This window comes from Arvicanthis niloticus, chromosome 2 (genome assembly GCF_011762505.2).
Source record: "Arvicanthis niloticus isolate mArvNil1 chromosome 2, mArvNil1.pat.X, whole genome shotgun sequence".
Taxonomy (NCBI): domain Eukaryota; kingdom Metazoa; phylum Chordata; class Mammalia; order Rodentia; family Muridae; genus Arvicanthis; species Arvicanthis niloticus.
This window is the reverse complement of record NC_047659.1, coordinates 69,751,807-69,772,650: the sequence shown is the minus strand read 5'-3', so window position 1 is coordinate 69,772,650 and position 20,844 is coordinate 69,751,807. Positions and strand designations below refer to the sequence as shown.

The 20,844-nt window shown below is 36.5% G+C and overlaps 1 protein-coding gene across 2 annotated transcripts in view; it reads right to left on the bottom strand.

Moving 5' to 3' along the window:
• Window positions 1–20,844, bottom strand: part of Lrrc4c (leucine rich repeat containing 4C) — a 1,205,288-nt gene that overhangs the window by 1,023,942 nt on the left and 160,502 nt on the right. The window contains exon 2 of one of the 2 annotated variants that reach the window (XM_076929324.1): window positions 6,483–6,583. The exons of the other annotated variant lie outside the window; for it this stretch is intronic. The gene's annotated coding sequence lies outside the window, so the exon portion shown is untranslated. The remainder of the gene's footprint in view (window positions 1–6,482; window positions 6,584–20,844) is intronic. 2 annotated transcript variants of the gene reach the window in all.

Sequence of the window (20,844 nt, the reverse complement as noted above, 5' to 3'; positions counted from 1 at the left end):
CACTGGGAGAGTGAGATCACTGATACGCCAGGAAATGGTAAGGTGTCTTACTTAGGGTTTAACTGCTGTGAAAGACACTATGATCGAGGTAACTCTTATAAGGAAAACATTACATTGAGGCTGACTTGCAGGTTCAGAGGTTCAGTACATTATCATCAAGGTGGGAGTACAGCATCCTCCAGGCAGGCACAGTGCAGGAGGAGCTGAGAGTTCTACATTTTCATCTGGAGACTTCTAGGAAAAAAATTACTGACTTCCAGGCAGTTAGAGTGAGGGGCTTAAGCCCAAGCTCACAGTGACATGTCTACCCCAACAAAGCCACACCTCCTAATAGTGCCATTCCCTGGACCAAGCATATATACAAACCATCACATGGTGTGATACCTAGATGGGGCTCCCCCTTCTCATAGCAGATGGGGGAGGATCTATGTGAGGGGTTACTAGGAGAAGAGGGGAGGTTCATATTGGTTTATAAAGTGAAGAAACAATAAATTTTAAAAATTCATATACATATACATAAATATTTCTGCCAAATTTGAGGATTCAAAACAAAGTTCAAAAGTGTATGTATGATATTTATTCATATAAACAATATTAAAGCCCACTGTACCACAGACACTGCGCTGGGTAAAATGGAGGTCTTTGGTGGCTTCAGAAGCAAGTTTAGGGGAGAAGATCATGACTAAAGAGTCTCGATCAAGTCGGTAATTTTGCCTTCAAAACAGAAGGAAACACATCCCTTGTGGATGTTCACAGAATGGAGCATTAAGCCAGAAATCTAATCAAGTTTATGAAACATTAAAAACACAAACAAGAAAACAAACAAATAAACAAAGAAAACCAGAACTACTAAGAGATTTAAAAGAGATACACAAAGAGGAAGAGGAGAAAATCCAGACTGCTAGAAATAGCAACTTCATGGTTTCCTTATATGTGTAATGAAATCATCCATGGCGTTCTGCTTTTTAAATAAACAATCAATTCTGTGGGTCCCTGTTTCCAGAGGGCTTCCCATGAAGATCTCCAGCCTGGCCAGGTGCAGGGGTTCAGGACAAGGGGATCGAGTGAGAACAGGGAGGGGGAATCGCCTCTACTGCCTCCGCTGCTGCCTCTGCCCACATTTCCCACATTTCCTGCATCTCAGCTGTTGCCACCAAGTTACTCCCAGTTACTGCACCTGTTGCTCTGCACTGAGCCTCTCCGGGCTGGGCCAGTGAGCTAGCAAGGAGGGGAGAGTCCTGAAGGTGCTTCGAGAGAGCAGAGCTCTTCCCAAGTGTTACAGCTCTTGTGAAAGAAGCTCTTGGACAACAGAATGATTCTCGCACACCTTTATTTCTCCCGAATAGGGATCTTACATACAATTTTGGGTTGGGTCAGGGTCTAGCAGTAGATAATCCCTATTGGCTTGGTCTAAGAGCTTGGAGATACCTCATCTACATGTGGGAGAGCCTGAGGCACTGTTCCTACATGACAGATGGCCTTAGAACTCTCTGTGGGAGGGGCTGTGGAGGGCTGAAGCTAAGTGAGAGGAACCTGGACCCAGGAGCAAGGCAGAACTTCTAACATCCCATTAGGGTTTGCTGGTTTGAGGCCTGTGCTCAATCAAATACCCAGCTGCCTCTCACAGCCCACTGCCCACGCAATTCCAAACCAAGCTCTCCCTGGCTCATAGAAGAGTTAAACCTTTTTTTCAAAGGTCTACAGATGCACAATTATCAATTGAGTTCCTGAAAATAGCATCCCGCATTGTTTCTAAAATCAGTGAAGCAGCAGGTCCAGGCTTACTCTTAGCTATTTTTTATATTAATTATGTTTCTCAAGAGTCACTTGTTTTTCAACATAATTCTTGCAGTGTGGTCTATGATATACATTGCCTGTGAAAATGCCTAGTGCTGTTTGTTTGCCTATTTCACATGGCTAGGGGAAGAGCTCAAGAAAAGGTAATAAATCTTCATTTTCTTGTGCTATGACATAAATAGTACTTCAGTGCTGACATGAAAGGTGTTCAGTTTCTCTTTCATCTTCTCCATATTATCATGAATTTACCAACATCACCAGTCCTGACAACTTATCTAGAGGAAATATATAGATAGCATGATATTTATGAACTGTGACTCATATTTTAATTAACTGAAACAGATAGTTTATGGTATAGGTTTTAGATGTCTCACAGATCGTAATTTTCCTAAGACACAGTACTTTTATAGGTACATCAAACAAATCTCATCATTATCTGAATTTCCTGACATAAGAATTGTTTTTATCTCATTCCATTTTCTCTTTATGGTTTTATGGATATTGGTCAACCTAAACCCAGAAATAAATAGATTTCATTCCTCCTGAATTTTTTTTTATAGACAAATAGAATTTTTTTTTATAGACAAATAGAATTTTTTTCAAGGAACACAAAATGCAAATTTTTCATGAAGAATAAACACCAGATGGCAATCAAAGGGAAACAGACACAATTAGATAACAATGAAATGTGATTGGGTGATTTTAAAAAATTTTTTAAAATATATTTCCCAGTAATTCATTCTTAAAGACAAAGATAAATAAGGAAAAGAGTTATCTGATTTTAAAATCCTCTTAATGTAATCTGAAGCTCTCTAAGCCTCACACAGCAAAATGCAAATAACTAGCTTCTGGTGCCAGGGCCAGTGTTCCCATCAGTGGTTTGAAGGAACAAGGTTCCCTTCTCTTTTTTTTTTTTTCTGTGCTTAATAATGAATCAATTTAGGCAAGTGCACCACCAAGTGAAAAGAATTCATAGAAAATATGTGCATGCTGTTCTGTTGGTTTAAGGGAAACTTTAACACTTGGGAAAGAAAGTGGTTACACTATCTGCTCAGCATTATAAGTGTTGTACAGAGTAATATATGAAACAGTCCAATTAACAATTCACAAAGGCTAATCCACTCAGCACATATTGGGCTGGACAAAAAATTCCATTTACCCTTGGCTTTCAGTTCATATTGCCTTCAGCTCTTAAAATGGGAGCTTTCACCCTTTGTAGACAATACTCTTATACCAAAGAAAAATTGATGTGAAGAGTTTTGTGCTAAAATGACTGAGATAATTGGAACAAATCTATATCCTCTTTTTAAAAAGATTCATTTACTTTTCTTTTATGTGTCTGAGTGGTTTGCGTACACACATGTGTAATGCCTATAGTTCACTGAAAAGGAGTCAGAACCACTGGTATTGGTGTTACAGTTGCGAGCTGCCATGTGGCTGTTGGAGGTCCAGTCCCAGTTTTTGGTAAGAAAAGTAAGTTAACCAATTTGTCATCTCTCCAGTTCTCCCCTAACATTTTATAATGACTTTCTAATATGCATGTGAGCCTAGATATGAGCTTGTAATTAAGAGTCCCTATGATTACACATGTGCAGAATGTTTTTTTCTGACTTGCTATGCACAGGAAGAACTAGTACTTTTCAGGGTTCACTAGCATAATGAAAAGAATGCAGGTTACTTTTAAATAAGGTAAGCAAGACTTGTCCAAGGGAAAGTGTACCCTTGTGCTCAGCAAATAAAGAGAAATGCCATTAATGTTGGCATTTGGGACTGTTGGAAATAAAATTAGTATAAGTAAAAAGCCTAGCATAATGCCTACTGATCAACAAATGGTTGCAACTCTGATGGTTTTATTGACTGTAGCTGATATGACCATGATGAAAATTGATCCAGAATCTCTCAAAAACCCTTCCAGATTTTTAAAAATTGTGTCAATTTCTTCCTTTCCTGGGTGAAATGCAGGACATAAGTGAAGACATATTTTAAAGAGTTTAATGTCTTCATGTCCCCTTTCTTTTTGTGTGACCTTGGGTATGTTACCTAAAAAGCTAGATCTTGTTTTCATTAGAAAGTGTGGGGAGCCAACAGAAGGTGGCTATATCATCCTTGCAGCCATCTTGAGCCATATACCCTGACAAGAGACTTGATTACATTAGCCTACAACAGCTGAGCACATTCTGATAACATCTTGCTTTAGATACCCAGGATCTTCCCTTGGGGTGTGTGAGACTTAAAGGTGTGATTTAGAGCTGAGACTTAAGGGCGTGACTTAGAGATCAGATTTAGAGATAAGGCCTAAGGGCATGACTTAAAGGCGTGACTTAGAGGCATGGCTTAGAAGTGTGACATATAAAAGGAGAGAGGCAGAAAGAAGAGTTCAGTACAACTTGGAACTAGGAATTAGGTTAGACAGTACAATTTGGAACTAGGAATTAGGTTAGAGAGTACAACTTAAAGTACAACTTGAGTAGGAAATAGGCATTGAGGAAGAAGACACTTGGACTAGAGAACTCAGAAGAAATTATTATTAGGTAGTAGGCACTTGAGTCTTGGCACTTGGAGGAAGAACAGAAAATTTGGAATTAGACATTAGGCACTTAGCACTTGGAAGAAGAAACTTGGAACTTGGAGGCACTAGGAACTAGGCACTAGGGATTAAGAACTAGAGATTAGGAGCTTGGGACTTGGAGAGAAGAAGACAGACTGAAGAATAAACAGGATTGAATCACACTCTGTCTGGTCTCCATTCCTTGAGTCCGTCCTCACTCTCTCTCTTGCTGAACCCTGACCCCTGGACTAGAGCAGCTTGGGGCAGTGTGGGCTAACAAGTTAGTCCCCAAGGCTTTTGGCAGTGTGGGTTCTAACACTGACAGAAAGGTCAGAGGCCCTTGGGCCCCCAAAGGTGGGGCAGCTCGGGCTGCAACAAGAAAGTAAAATAGAACTAATGCCCTCTCCACCACTGGGTCTTCTAGAAGACAGCAAATAACTAAATGTCTGCAAATAATATGAATATCCAGATTTCAAAATACTGGCATTAGTATGAGTGCCATTAGTAAAATAATTCACAGATATTACTTGCCAAAATGTGTTATTCTTTTCATATGCTTTTGTCTTGCTTTTGTTTTGTTATTGCTACTAGGGGTTGTTTGCTTACAGTACTACAGATTAATCCCAGGTCCCCATGTATGCAGATGGCTATTATATCCATTTCTTAAATAGTGAAACATATTCTAAATAAATTAGCCAGACTGGCATTGACCTAGAGTTTGAGCTCCTCTTGCCTCAGCCTCCAAAGTAGTTGCCATTTTAGTCATGTGAAGACAAATCCAACAGACTCTGTGTTCATACATTTTCCAGATCTGCTGGAGGCTGGTACTTCATAGAAGGTGTTTCAGCTCTTGCCTTTTCAATGTGACTATGCAGATCTGATTATCTCTGTAATTGGCACCATTCCAGTAATCTGTGATTTGTTAAACACCACTAAATTAAATGCCTTTTGTTTATGTTTTGATTCTATTCAAAGGAAGGTGAAGGCAAATAATCTTACAAATTCCCACTGCTGGTTGAGGGCCGCTATGGTCTGAAGTCTCACTCCCAGTCTTATTAACAATGTTCATTAATCTCACCTCCTATGAGTAGGTCATGCCCCAAATAGAACGCAGATGAGACTCCAGTCTCTGCTGATAGTTTGATTTTGAAATTGTGAGAGCCTAAGAGTAATGATTAAGCTATACCAAGCATGATTACTGACCTAGATAAATTGTGAGAACAGCTTCTATGCCTAGGAGTCTCTCTCTCTCTCTCTCTCTCTCTCTCTCTCTCTCTCTCCCTCCTTCCCCCTCTTTCATCAATCATCATTCCATTATTTATCTTTCTGTCTATCATCTATCACCCAGCTAGCTAGCTATCAATCATTATCAGTAATATCTTTATATATGCACTATGTATCTGTCATCAATTTTTGTCTTATAAAATCACATTTCTTTTTGTTTTTTTAATGATGTGTTATATATATTTAATTACCAAATTTTCCACTTCCCTTTCCTCCTTTCAACCTTCTCACATACCCTACATCACCCTTCAGTTTTTCTCAAATCCATGGACTCTTTTTTCATGTCATTATGGTAATCCTTATGCAAAAATATATGAGTAAAACTTCATGAAGCCATTTACTGCAGCTTGTTTGTAAATGATTTTAGGACCACTTTATATTAGAGAACTAGTCAGAGGAAATATATGTTCCCTCTCTCAGTTGTCATTAATTGCATGTAGATCCTAGGAAGCTAACGTAACTCAATAACTGGTATTGATAAGAAAATTATCATCTATATCGTACCAAAATAATATAAGGCTCTTTTGATGATTGTCTCAATATCATTACAGGTATATATGAAAGATAGATTAAGAAGACAAAATATTCAAAGCTGTGAAAGTTATACTTAGAGTTTTACAACACAAACTATTCTCTTTTCTCTATCTAGTATAGTCTTGACAAAGATAATCATGATGAATAAGTAAATCACACATTTATTCCATATTAATTCAAAGGAAACATCTGGAGAAGCTAGATATTAGTAAGATAGGCTATTATGGCATGGCAGCTCATAGAATTTAAAACTTGACATAGCTTGGAAGAAAAGATTTACTCCTGAGAAATAATGGATTTATTATATAGGATTCTTTACCTGTTCCCACCACTTATCTTGTCCTTCTTGACTATAGTCAGATACCCTCTTCCTGTGAATTCAAGCCATGGACTCAAGAAGGCAGGCAGGAATGGAAATGTCTAGAGGTTCAAGAGAAATATCCAGAATGAGAAGAAACCAATTCATAAGAACCCGAGGGACAGTAAAACAGCAGTGCAATCACAATTTAATGACTGTTCTCAGGTCTGAATGTCAGCTCTGGTCAGCCCAGGATAATGCAGTGTGGCTTCCAAGGAGAGAACACAAAGAAAGAAGATGATACACTCAATTATCAAGCCCTAGTGCTTCTTGCCAAAGGAAGGAGTAACAGCCCTGTGTTAGTTCATCTGAGAGAATCAATCAAGAAAGAAGGAAAGCAGTGCTTTTCTTCTCCTTTATGCTGCCATCCTGTTACATAATAATACTTAAGGTCTAAATACTTAGAGGTTCCTGTATGCCTGTCACATGAGTCTCTAGAAACAAGTACTGGTTTTATAGTCTAAATGTAAAACAAAAGTGCTAAATCTACCAATAAAGTCTGTGGCCAAATCATTTTGGTAGCTGTGATAACTTCAAGGCAAAAAGAAATAGTTTGGATGGATAAATATGTAAACCTATCTTTATATAATATTAAACATTTGGTGAGTGGTTAACTAGATCTCTCTGAACTTCCACAGTGTCTTATTTAAAACAGATTTATTAATAACTGTCCTCCAAGAATGGCAATAATTAGAAGTGACAGATATAGAAGGTATCACGTAGGAAGTCATATATATTCGAAAATCAGTACAAGCTAATATATAACTACCTGACAAATGACGAAGGCAAACAATTGCTCCATCTCAAAATTTCCTTCTTTCCCTATAAGCACAGAACTTCCCTCTCCACATTCTATACCACTAATTACTTATGTCTGTGGCAATAGTGCAGGTAATGAAAATTATTTGTTATATTAAAGAAGGTGCCCTACTTCAGAATTTTCATTAGCAACTCCTGCTGTTAATATAATGTAAGCAAATTATAAGGGAGGTTGAGAAATAAAGTAGGTCACAAGAGTAAGAAAGATGGCTTCTGTGTTTGGCCCTTGTTAATGGAGCACAAAAGCAAACATGGCCCTGCTGAAAGAAGCATTTGTTCTTGGAGTCTGTGCCACAAGGGATCTTCACACCCTGTATAGTCATTTTCAGATAAACTATGAGAAATCAAAATTCTTGCCAAAGAAAATAACTCTCCAGTATGCCTTGCAGGCAGGGTTACTTTGATGATTCATCCACCTATTCACAGCTGTCAAAGATGCATTCCACCTTTTCTTTTGTAACTACCTTCTTTGTTGCTAGATTAATTCCTTAGGTCTTGTTATGACAACATTTCAACAGTTCAAAAGTGCCATGTATATATCCTCTCATCTTTCTTAAAGCCAGAAAAGCAATACGTTGACAGGGTGTTTTCTTCTGACAACACATCTGTGCTCTTCTTATTAGATTTTGGTTGCCCTTATTTGCTTCTTATTTGATTCTGTTGCCCTTTATTTACAGAATCACCATTTTGACCTGTCTCTGCTATCTTCTTCTCTTCTCTTTTATTAATTGTAATTGAAGCTTATCTCAAGACAAGTATGATTTTATTCTGCTACTTCTAACTGAATTCTATTTAAAAGATCACATTTCTAAATATGATCATTTTCACAGCAACACAGAATTAGAACAGGACATTTAATTTTAGGTGGGAGACTATTCTTCCAACTACAGTTGCATTGTATACTACCAATGAAGAACATATCAGTTCTGAATTCAGATCCTTCTATACATTTTTATACATCTAACAAGTACTTCACCTAAACTATTAAACAAATGTACACACACACACACACAAACACACACACACACTGCACTTCATATCACCATCCTGTTAAAACCACCCAGAAGGCTGTCATAACTCCAAGTCTACACAATTAAACATCCTGTGCAACGCCTGCTTCCCTGCTCATAGTCTTCACCTCATCCTTCTCTGTATTTCGAAAACAGCAAACAGTCCTGGTCTTTCCACTTCCCCACCTACTCATTCATCCTCTACAGTAACTCTTGATTTTCACAAACCGGCACTCACACAACATTGTCTCAGATGTCCCATATAGTATGAAGCTGTGCTTGATCATATTTCCTAGACCAGAACCCACTCCTCATAAGCATTCAATCCAGATCTGTATTGTGTCCTTTAAGAGTATATCATGATCTAAACTTAACTTATTTATTATTTATTTATTTCTTGATCTTCCCCAAGGAGGACATAAGAGCCATGAAATCCGGGGTTGATTTCTTTACAATCATTTTTTCTCTAAAGCACAGTAGATCCTCAATAAAACTGTAATTTATTAATGAAATAATAATACTACCAATCATGGAGCAGAAAACAGAATGAAACAAATGATAAATGTTAAATTTCCACTCATGGTCTTCATACATTGTAATATTTAATGTTTGCCCTGAACCAGATGAACTTTATCATTTCTCTTGTATCAAATGCACATAGTTTAAATGATGGTCTTAGAATCATGCCAGGGCAAATGCAGGGCTTTCTCTCAATCTAGATCTACTTGACTCCAGGAAACAAGTTCTTTCACTCTACAGGGGAAAACTATAAAGGGAAGAAATACTAGCACATGACATCAGAACTCACAAAGAAGGCTGGCTGGGGATTAAAAATCATTCCTTGTCTTTATAATCCTCTGTGGTGTTTCAAAAAGGAAAATTGGTTCCCTTTGCTCCTGTGGTAAGTTCTGTGGGTTCCTATAGTTTTGAGATGGGAAAATACAAAGATACAGAAGAACCCAACCAGTGTTTCAACAAGCTGGCTCAAAATAACCAGGGTGGGTGTTCACTTTTCACATGGGTAAATTTAATTAGCATTGTGGGTGGCTAAGAAGTGATGTGGACCTCCTTTGGCTGCTGTGCAAAATCAACCAGGGCTACATTTAGCATTTTCTAAGCAGGATTCTGATCTCCTTGAAACATGCAGGGAATTTTTCAGGTACCTCAGTCATAAAACTTTTGAACAAACAGTGAAGAATAACACATGTGTGAGAAATGGAATAAGGCATTTTATTACCCCTGGAACTTGCAGTTAGAAAGCTCTTGTCTTCTAGAACACTGTACTGCAAGTAACTAGAAAAGCCTTTTAAAACCCCTTTAAAACCATGTTGTCTAAACACACACACACACACACACACACAGAGAGAGAGAGAGAGAGAGAGAGAGAGAGAGAGAGAGAGAGAGAGACTATAGATTTGGACAGAGAGATAGAGAAACAGAGTCAGAGACATCAACAAATGTACGAAGAGATTTGCACATATATTACTGGATGTATAGAAAGGTATATATTTAAAGGTTAAGTAATACTCTTTATAATTTAAATGATTCATTATTTTAAGAAAACTGATTATTTCCAAAGTTCTATTATTTAAATAAAAATAGCCTTAATTCACTCAACTGCCATCCTAGCTGAAATTTTTACCGTTATAGTATAATTGACAACTTAGGGGATATGTGTTACCAGAGTCATCACTAAAAAGCCAGAAGGAGAAGTGAAATGCTCAACTCCCACTGATATCTTGAAAATTGGAAGCCCTTTTAAACCATTCTATCTAAACACACATATATACACACACAAACAAACATATACACACAGCACATTTACAAGTACATAATTACACATATACATATACAAACATACATACATTCACTCATATGTATACAATCCACACAAACACATATATATTCAACAAATATTTACAAATAACCTTCCATGAATAACCTGTTGATTGAACTCATATTTTCATGACCTGAGTATATAATAAGTACACATATTTATAACAACAAAGCTGAATTCTGTATGGTAGTTGACAGTACTAAGAAAGAGGACAGTAGCAAATGTTGGCACAAATGTAGAAAAATTAGCAAAACTGTGTCACTGGTGGAAAATAGAATGGTGATGCTGTTGTTATATATGTGATATATATATATATATATATATATATATATATATATATATATATATATTACCTATGTCCATCAAACATTAACGATATAAACACTATGTGATCCATCAACAACAATTCTGAGACTATAACCATCAGATGAAATGCCTGGACTCCCCTGTTTCCCAAAATGCTACTCACAGTCGTCAAAATATAGACATGACCCAGAAAAATAATAAAGGGAAATGTCTTCTTCACATAAAATGAGATATTATCCAGCCTCAAAGAAAAAAAGCAAATTAGTAACAATATACATGGATCTGGAAAACCACTGTGTTGTTGAAAAACACCACCTATACATGATCAATAATGCATGATTGCAGTTGTATAAAACATCTACAAGTGTCAAAGAAGAAGAGGCTCAAACATATTCCATTTCTGTGTGAAACTGGAAAAAAGAGGATTATTATATAATGGATAAACAAGTCTTGGTTACATAGGATGAATGAGCTCTTGAGATCTACATAGTAGCCCTTGCAATAATAGCATGGAATATCTATTTTAAAGTACATTCAAGGGATGGCTTTCATGTTAATTATTCTTACTGTAAAATAATGCTGAATAAGAGCCAGTGAGATGGCTTCATGGATTAAACACTTGCTGTATGATCATCATGACCTCAATTTGATTCCCAGAACCCATGTAAATGTGGAAGAAGAAAAATTTCCAAAGCTGTCCTCTTACCTCTACAGGAATGTTGTGGCGTGCAAATTTACACATTATGAACTTATATACACAAAACAGTATTATTCATGTTGAATCCAACAGGAGGCAAGGATACTTTCAGAGGTGATAGATGTCTATATACTTTGTGGAAATGAAACCAGACATAGGAACACATGAATCAATCAAAGTATGTATACTAAACATGTGAAAATATTTTGCATATAAATTATACATCAAACTTTTTGGAAGCAAAAGTAGAGTAAACATATTACTAAAATACGGCAAAATACATTACAGGAGAAATGTGAAATCAGGAGTGCAAGCCTATAGTACCCAGAAGAAATAAGATAGGGCAGTAATAGGAAGCATACATTTTTGACATAGTGACATACTTTCCCTGCAAGGAAAAGGTGAAGTAGCTGAAGGCTAGATAGGACCAAATAAGGAGAACAGAAGCAAGGTTCTGAAGCAGCAGCCAAGCTTAGCACCTGAAAGGCATTGGAAGATACAATAAAATCTAAGGGGAGTTTTTCAACAATGGAGTATCATAATATGACTATCACTTAAAACTTCTGTGTTTAAAGGAACTGAACCTGGTCAAGGGCCACACATTAAGGCCAGCAAAGCCATCTCCAGTGTCTCATGATATGGACCTGGAGTGGAAGCACCACTGTGGTAGAGAGGATGACCCTAGAATTTCACCATTAAAAATGTACCCCAAATGATCCATAAAGTGTTGTGTAAGGACAGCCCAATGATGCTGAGGCCATGCTATTTGTTCCAATAAAAGATGGAAATACACTGTGAGATTTGTCATTGCATCCTGATAATAATCCCTGTGGGAAAATTAGAATGGTAAAATATTTCAAGCTTCATGAAGATGTTTGCCATAGTGTGAAAATAAACTATTATAAAATATTAGCAGAAAAGCATGTTTGTCTATAAATAAATATATTGATAGGGGAAAATCTATATATCTTCACACTAAGTTATTAAGGGTGATTATCCTTTATTAGGAAGTGACAGAATAAGTTTTATGAAGATGTATATGTAGATTTATCAGCAAGAGTCATTGCAACTTATAATAAGATGCTATTTTCAAAGTGGGGTTCTGAAAGAATTGGGAATTATGGTCCAAGGCAAACAATTTATCCAAATAGATGAAGAAACATAATATCCTTCACACAATAAAGATAGTGAACAATGTTGACTTTAGCATATCTTACAGTAAAAACTAAGAGACAGACCTTATTAATCCCCAAATTCACCATGGTTCCAAAGGCAAATCAGCATGATTAGCATGAAGAGTGTGAGTCTTTCCATAACTACATGCTTTGACCTATACAAGTGGAAAGGTAAACACCCAGCACCTCATGATTTCTAGATATTCCCCAGAGTCTCTACTCTCCTGCTAACTTCCATGCAGAATGCTCTGCTAAGTGTCAGGTCCACTGTGTGTAATTTTGTTTCTTCTACAGGCTACTGACATGGTTCCTGAGACTATTTCCTTAATAAAGTCTTTGAACCATAATTTTAATTTCAGCTTTTGCTTCCACAGAACTGGACCTGTGTCATTTTCCTTCCAGCCATAGGGCAACTTGGCTCAGTGCTTTGATGTCCAGATGGCTGCTTGGACATCAAAACTGGAATAAATATCTTTAATTACTAACATAAAATGAGCGCAATATCCCTGTAGGAAAAGAGTTCCTTGATGTGCAAAATATCATCTGCAATAATGTCATTTACACCCTTCTCTTACTCTTATCCCGAAACGTATTCTTTTTTATTTTTTTTTTAATTTAAACTTAAACACACAGTCCTCACAAAATTGGTACTATTGCCCCTGGACCTCGAAGATTCAGGCTCATTTCTGTGTTTCTGTTGTTATAATTGCTGACATGTAAGTAACACAGCAGTAAGCATGGCTTTCAGGTAATATTTTACATTGTGTTTCTTTTCACTTATTACTAAATAGACAGTAAGCTCCAGAAAACTAAGAGTTTCATGTTGAGTATAGATTCACTCTTTCCTGAGTGAATACATGCCAAATGGAGTGATAAATGTTGAAGGAATGTGAGGGTTCAAAATTCTCATATAGAATTCTAATTTCATCACACGTGTGAAATAATGAGGTTTGATACAGGCATGTATCAGAGGAGCCTGGGGCTGTTACAATATAGAGGGAGCACATATATAGAACTAATTAAACAGTCAACAACCATAAAAGAAGTACAATATTTTTCTATCATTGCTGTGTAAATAATGACTTATTCAGGCACAAGGCAAATTTGTGTCTCTGTGTTCATCATTTGTTCTTATGTCTCTGAGCAAAACTCCTAAATTAATAATATCAGCTTTGATTTTCTATCTCAGGCCATGCTCAACCACGCTGTACATTTCACACTCACAAATGTCCTTTAGATATTGGCATTGAAAAAAAATTATGGGATTTTTTTTCTTACACTGTGTTATAAAATCCAGTTTTTAAATTGTTCCACATTTGCCAAATAATCAAAGACCAAGATAAAATTATGCATAGTATTCTCCTCACCATGCCCTTGCAGCACTGAGGTGTCAAGTTGTGATATTACAATAATAAATCTTGGCACTTGTCTTCTATTAAAGATATTTTGATCCTGAGCATGGGAAAGATGGAAAGACAGGGAAATCGAATGCATAATTGTTGGAAAACTAACTAAGTGGAGAAAATGCAAGCTGAAGATATTAAAAATCAATTTAGAAACAAATAGCATTTTGTCAGACTTAAGAATTATTTATTGGAGGTCATAGGTACAATCTTATCACCACGACAACACACAAAACGTGCCTTGCAGAAAATAATGAACAATTAGCCTGGTAAATTTATTTCTTTCTATTTTACTCCAAAATAACCTCACTTAAATACATATTTTCTCATACACATTTACATACTGACAGACACATATGCAGAAAAAATACTCATCCTGAGAATAAATCAAGTCACTCCCAGTAGTGCTAAAATCCAAAATGCCATGCTGGAAAGCATTAAGGGATTTACTGAAATGGATGTGGACTGCCTCCTTCTCTGAGTCATCAGGTTTTAAATAGAAATGAGATAGTAAATTTCTACCCGCATCACACTGTGTGTCTTCTCTGATTCACTACGCTCATTCATCTTACTGCTCTCTAATTTGTAAAGATGCAGGCAACGTATAAATATTCATGGCAGCTCTGGAGATAGACTGCATGGTGCTCAGTCTTCCGTTAGAAATGGGCAGAACATCAAATAGGGCTGGAGATGAGTTTCAAAACGATACACTTGGCTTGTTACTTAATAATAATAATAAAAAAAAGAATGGTATGATTATGTCAGAGAACAATTTCACAACTGAACCCGTGAGCAGGTTTTCTGACTAAGGCTTAAGCTGGTGGACCTCAAATCCGTGCATAGTGGAGTCAACTGACTGACAACCTGATGTTTCCAATATATATGTTTAATATTTAAAGTTTCTGAGTTAATCTATGCTAAATACAGCTTGGGTTATGTTTCCCATAGATTCATGTGTCAAGGCATGATGCCTAGCTGATGGAACTGTTTAGGAAGACTTTGGGGCCTTCAGGAAGCAGAGACTCATTTGGAGGAAGTGTGTCACTCAGGTTATAGTGGATGATTTCATCCAGACCCTCACTTCCTTTTCTTTCTCAGTTTCTGGAGTGAGGATTCAGTGTGGACAGCCTTCCTCCTGCTCCTGCCACCATGCCTTTCTGAGCACTGCCATGGCTTCTCCAGCTTCATAGATTCTAAGCCTCTAGAAAGTTAAGCCAAAGTAAAGGGTCTCTTCCTTAAACTGCTTCTGCTGGGGTATTTTATCACAGCAAAGGAAAAGTGGCTGAAACTGGGAACACCTGGAATAAATCACTGAAAATCAAATTAAGTCAATCCAAAACTTGTTAGGTCTATGTTGTCATACTCAGGGCTGAACATACAAGGATAATATTCAATCCTGAATATTCAATCCTGAATAGAGTTTTCCATCTGCACACCATGGCTAGATAAAGACCATTCATCCAGAATTCATTTATTCAATAATTTATTGATGGGAAATCAAGAGTAGAAAGAAAAATCTCTTTGGAGTTTACTACACCTCCTTTAGTTAAGTTATGATTGAAATTCTCTTGTTTCATTGTTAATGTTCCTGCAGTCCCGGTTTTTAAAGTGAACAGACAGAGTCTAGATCAACCTAGCCAATATGTCCCATTATTCAGAGACCTGAGTAAAGGCAAAGACAGTATTTACTAAGGCATAATACATCTTTGAGTTGAGGACTATAGTAGTACCACCCAGTCTGCACAGGTCATGTGACATTAACATCACTTTACATTTTAGTAGTTGTACTCAAAGCCTAAGAGAATTCATTTAGATTACAGATATATTTTTTAGTGATTTTTAAAAATGTTCCCATTCCTTTGCATCTCAAATGATATGCCACTTCCCTGTCATACCTTCTACCAACCCCCAGTCCCATGATATCCCACTTCCTGGTTACCCCTCCACCATGGGGCAGCAGACTTCAAAGTTTGAACCTCAGCCCCAAAAGGGAACAAACAAACAGACAGTTTGGCCCACTGCTCTCCAAGAGGGAAGAGATTGACTGCATCTTCATTTTACCTGGGTTTTGAGAGAAACATCCAGGGCTAGAAAGAGAATGACTCAAGTTCAGGCCCCAACACCAATATCAGCTGACTCATGACAGCCTCTAACTATACCTCCAGGGCATCTGGCACTTTCTGGTTTTCTCCCTGACACAATTACACAAGGCACTCAAACATATATATGTATAATTAAACATAAAAAAATCGTTGACAGCACTAACACAGAAAGAACTAAATATCTATTCATAAAACTGGCTTCTTGGATATCTCACACTAGAACCAACAAAGAAAACCATTTGACATCACCCAGCTTTGAAAACACTACAAAATGTACTATATTTCTTTCACTCTTCATTGATTTTGAACATAGGCAGACAGGACACTCTGCAAAGGAAAGTAGATACTGTGGAAAATTTCCTTAAATTTTCTTAAATATTATATTAAAAAAACCCAGACTAAGGGTAGCTTAGGTCAACTTTAACTTGGCCTTCTTATATTTTAAAGACTTATCATTGTTTACTTTTTCATTATTTCATTTATATGATTTTGGCTCTTGATCAATAGAAACTTGGAAATATGTAGCATTATCGCATCGTTTATCTTCATGCACATGAGGTAGTAATTCACCGCTGGGGACCGTTCTGGGTTATAAATAATGCATTCGTGAGTCTAATAATGGAACCCGATAGATTAGTTCAACTTCACAGCAATGTCCTTTCCATTTCTAAATAGTTTAGGTAGCATTAAAACAAAGCTATTTCATGACATATAAATTTATATTGACTACAAGTTTTGATTTCCAGGAATAAATTTTGACAGGAACACAAATGCTCACTCATATACGTTTGTAATTAACTGACAATTATTGTTAACCAATGAGCTAATACGTAGAATTGAAATACTGAGGACACAGCAACACACACACACACACACACACACACACACATCCTCAGACACCTAATCCTCACATGCCTAATATCAAGTATTTTCTAAAAAATATTTTATTACTTTAATGCTAAGTTAAGCAAGCACACAATCTAGAAATAGATTGGTTATAAATGTTGTGTCTAGCATTTACTATCATGCATTGGCAGAAAAACTTGTTATCATTTCTGTGTTTCTCTGTATTTTAGGTGTTTTCTCTTGTAAAATAAAGTTAGGTATATCATCCACCCTTCCATTCGCTGCAATATTGTATCATCCATAATAACAGGTTCAGGGCATTAGAGGAAAGAGAGTAACCACTGAGAAAGTTAGCAGTGATTATTGCAGTTGTGCTAGCGTAAAAAATTGCTCAACTGGAAGTGAGAACTCTGATAAAATTGTACATATTGCATGATTACAACTGTTAATAATAAAATCACACATAAAAGCTGGCAGAAAGCTGCCCAAAACATTAAAAATGACTGTTCTTAATGGGAAGGATTTTTTTTCTCTGTTTTTCCCATGTTTACTGTATCTGTACAAATTATCAGTATAATGATAAAATCATCTTGAATAGTAAAAGAAAGAAGTTACTGTGGCTGTGGATACAGTTCAGTGTAGGTGCTTTCTAGGTGTTCATGACTTTGTAGGGACGTTATGAACACTCTGGGCTCCAAAGGTTTCCTTCTTGCTGCCCTCACTAACATACGTCAGCTAGTTATAATCATGTGGGATAATTAGTTGCATTAAACAACCTCATTGTTTCTCCTGACCTTTCTTGAATTTCTTCTGAGTAAGTTTTATCAGTATAATCTGTCATTTGTGTTAAAGGATGTCAACATACCAAACATTTATTAGAATACAAATCGTCTGCCTCCCAAAGACTCACTTTACTGAGTGCTTTCCTACCAAAGCACGTGACTGCCACATCTCTTCAGTTTTTCCCTGTGCTGTGGTCATTGGGACTTGTGAGAAAACAAGGTCAACTGAAGGTCTTCCAGGTACACACATTGCTAATCACCAGTCACATTCATGGCAACACACTTCATTAACCATATTAAACAATTCATTCCTCTGCCTCTGTTCTGGGATAGCCTTTTCTGCATTCTTCTGCCCTCTCCACAAACAGGACCATTTTCAGTCTGTATTAGATTTTCCTCATTGTTATAATTATTCACTCAACAAAATAGGGGGATTTCAATTATTGATAGGACAGGTATGTGAAGATGTGTAAGTTGAAAACCAATTTTTTCCATAATTTATTACAACCATTGAAGTCTTCAGTAATGTTTCTCTCTCTCTCTCTCTCTCTCTCTCTCTCTCTCTCTCTCTCTCTCTCTCGTAAGAGGAACTCACACAGTTCATTCTCTACATTCTACTCTACTAGACAATAGCACTGAAAGGCGAAGTAATGATAGTTGGACACAGACGGCTGTTACAGTGATTTTTTGTGAGCCAGGTGATTTGGATTTCAATAAACTATTAGGCTGTATATGTTTGGTGTGGTGACATCCTTTAACACAAATGACAGATTATGCTGATAAAACTTACACTGAAGAAATCCAAGTTAACTCAGGGGAAGCAATGAGGTTGTTTAGTCCAACTAAATATTCAACCCAAAATGTAATAGGTTGTCCCCATTCTACGGCCCTATATTTCATTTTTCTACCCACTTGGTAATCTCCTACTGATGAATTTCATGAGTGATTACATATATTTTTCTTCATGTATAAATTGTAATTAAATGAAAGTGTGAAATTGTAGGATCTAAAGAGGAGACCTATACTGGCTTATTTTTAAATATCTGCCATTAAAAGAAGATGCTGACAAAGAGCCATAAGAAAGCACAAAGACTACCCCTCACATCACTGTAATAGTTCAGTATAGACCATCTTTAAGAGATCCTATTTGGATGACATTTCTGATGACATCAATAAAAGCATAATCCAGATTCACAAAATGACAAGTTCATAGCAGGAAACTGTAGAGACATACACAGGTTTTTAATATATTATGTTTATCCAATTTTACTTGAACTTTCTCATACATATTTATAAGTTGTTACAATTAAATGAATCTAGCATGCAAATGAATCTCTGTTGCTCCTTAATCTCATGGTCAGCCTCATTTTAAGAGCAAAAGGTCAAGGCCCAAGATCAAATGAATTGTCTAAATGTCACTACAGTCATACATTACTTCTCTTACCTGTTTTTTTACCCTTTCTTCTTAAAATAAGTTTACTACTTTTAGAACAATTATATTCTTGAAACAAAGCAGAATCAATAGCCCAATTTGTAATGGAGTTCAATCACCATTTTGTTTGTGTTTTGTACAGCTTTTGATTTAGCACATTGGGGAGCCCAGGATGGCCTCAAACTTATATAGCCAAGAGTTACCTTGAACTTCAGCTCCACTGCCTTCTGCTTCTAAAATGCTGAATGTTCTCAACTACCTCTCTACACCCAGCCCTATCATAATTGTTATCAGAATTAAAATGTCCCATTTTAGTACTTAAAAAGAAATGTGAGCTCATACAAAAACACATAAGGTCTGCAAGAACCATAAAGGAGATACTACTGGAATCACTGGCTGATATAATGTACCAGTGTGTGTTTAAAAAAATAAATCATGTAATTAAAAGGATGTAATATTATCATTTTAAATCCCAATGACTGTCATTTCAGCAAGCATAAGGTGATTTCATTATTTTTTTAATTTTCATTTATTCTTCCTGACTCTTATGAAGCAGGGAAAAGAGGATGAAAGATCTATGATAATCATATGTCTTAGAAATTTAGTACAGGTTCAGATTCCTAACAATTATCAGACTGGCTGTACACAGTCTTCCATGTCTAGAAGTGAAAACAAAATGAGGCCAAGGATAAACGAAGGTTTGACAGTGAATCTATTAAATACAGGGACCATTACCAGGAGAGCCTGGGGATATCCTTAATTGATGTAGTGAGGAACTTTTTTTGGTTCCATAAACAATAGCAACAACCAATTGAGAATTAAATTAATGGCAGAGAATTAAAATCTTCTAAGAATTGTCATTAATATAAGCATCATCAGCTCTGGCTCTTGTGAAATCTCATTATATAAGTTGATCATTGTTTGCTTATCATGTAGATAGAACAATGAGGTAAATCACGTGGTCAGGCAGGGTGTCATGTTCTCTAAAGGACAGAACCCTTAAATCTAACCAGAACCTAGAACAGGAAAAAATCAGGAGAGGAAAAGCCCAACTCTGAACCATAGGGGTAGAAAAATCACACAGATCTCTTTGGGAGTTTTCTTTCCACAACACAATATCATCTCATTTCATGAATATCTAAGTAGAATTTTAGATTTCACCAACCATCAGGACATTATTTTCTAAAACAAATACTGATAGATAAAATGTGCAAATAGATCTACTCTAATCATTTGTAATTTAGCTGATGAAATTATGGTTTTGTTCCTTCATTTCTTTCTAACATTTGCCTGGTATTTTGAGTTGAATTTTGAATACTGCCTTGACTTTCCATATATACAAATTAGTGGGTGTATATGATGTATGGGAAGACATTCCAGGGTATATACATGGAACTCAAAGGACAAAATTTAGGAGTCTGTTTTCTTCTGATTCTACATCTAAGCGAGAACTCTCTTGTTTCTGTTGTACTACATACTACAAACTGGCTGGGCAGCAAGCTTCTGCGTTATTTTGTGTTGCGAAAGAAGGAATTATAGTTATGAATCCAGCACATGTAGCTCTTTAATTTGGGTTTCAGGCATCAAACTAATATTGCTAGGATTCCACAGCATGTCGGGATTTTGTAAATTGATATAAGGTCATTACTGTGACTACTCTGACGCATCACTAAACATACAATAGCTACAAGTAAAAATACAAAAATTCTTAAATTATTGACTCTTATATTCTGCTTTTAAAATAAGCAAGATTAATTAACCCTACCTCTCATAGATGCTGGGGCTTCTACTGTACCATGTAAAGACTGTTTATGTTACACAAATTGTATATAGTCAGTTTCCCATGCTGACATACATGATCAGATGTGACTGTGTTTGGAAATAGAGCCTTTAGGGAAGTAAGCAAGGGAGGTA